Source organism: Octopus sinensis, linkage group LG6 (assembly GCF_006345805.1).
Source record: "Octopus sinensis linkage group LG6, ASM634580v1, whole genome shotgun sequence".
NCBI classification, from domain to species: domain Eukaryota; kingdom Metazoa; phylum Mollusca; class Cephalopoda; order Octopoda; family Octopodidae; genus Octopus; species Octopus sinensis.
Window position 1 is genome coordinate 81005615 of NC_043002.1, and position 849 is coordinate 81006463.

Here is an 849-nt window from a genome sequence, read left to right on the forward strand (position 1 = left end):
AAAGAAGTACGAAACACCACTAAGCATTTCGCCCGGCGTGCTAACGGTTCTTATTTCTTTACTGCCCACAAGGGGATAAACATAGAGGGGACAAACAAAGATAGACAAAGGGATTAAGTCGATTGCATCGACCCCAATGCGTAACTGGTATTTCATTTATCGACTCCGAAAGGATGAAAGGCAAAGTCGACCTTGGCGGAATTTGAACGCATAACGTAGCGGCAGACGAAATACCACAAAGCATTTCGCCCGGCATGCTAACGTTTCTGTCAGCACGCTGCCTTAAGCGGACGCCGAACTAAGGCATGCGACTTGAGGTTGAGATGCTTTTGGAAAACAACTCGGGTCCGGCTACGGTTCCGGCTTAGAGGCGTTCAGCCGTTATCGCTCAGAGGCAGCCTGGCACCACCGCTATATCGAGCGAGCGCGCAAACCGTTGCTCTGATCCCGTGGTTCCTCTCGTACTGGAACGGGATAGCCGTAGCCGTAGTTGACGTTGCGGGCGCCCGCCTAAGGTCAGCGGAAGCGTTGGCGGCAGTGACGGACGACGCGCAAGCGAGCCGCCACTGCGCACCGAACCCCCGACGCTAACGGTTCTGCCACAGCTCACCAACACAGACTTCACTATCTACCATACATTAAATAGTATTAGGAGTCAATTTCTCTCATGCCATAGACTTATGAGAAGTTATTTCCCTTAGCTCATTGTTGAATTTTTTTTTTTTTAATTACGAGGCCAGGCTCTATACAGCCCATTGCTAATTCTGCCATCTCAGCGCCATTCATAGCGTTCACTATTACAGACATTTTATTATACATAAAATAATAATAGTATAAGTTAATTTCTCA

General features: G+C 48.4%; 1 long non-coding RNA gene across 1 annotated transcript in view; it reads left to right on the forward strand.

Moving 5' to 3' along the window:
- Positions 1-292: 292 nt before the first annotated feature.
- LOC118763968 overlaps positions 293-849 on the forward strand; it is a 15258-nt gene continuing 14701 nt past the window's right edge. Inside the window, exon 1 of the long non-coding RNA XR_004999741.1 lies at positions 293-461. This is a non-coding gene — a long non-coding RNA (uncharacterized LOC118763968). The remainder of the gene's footprint in view (positions 462-849) is intronic.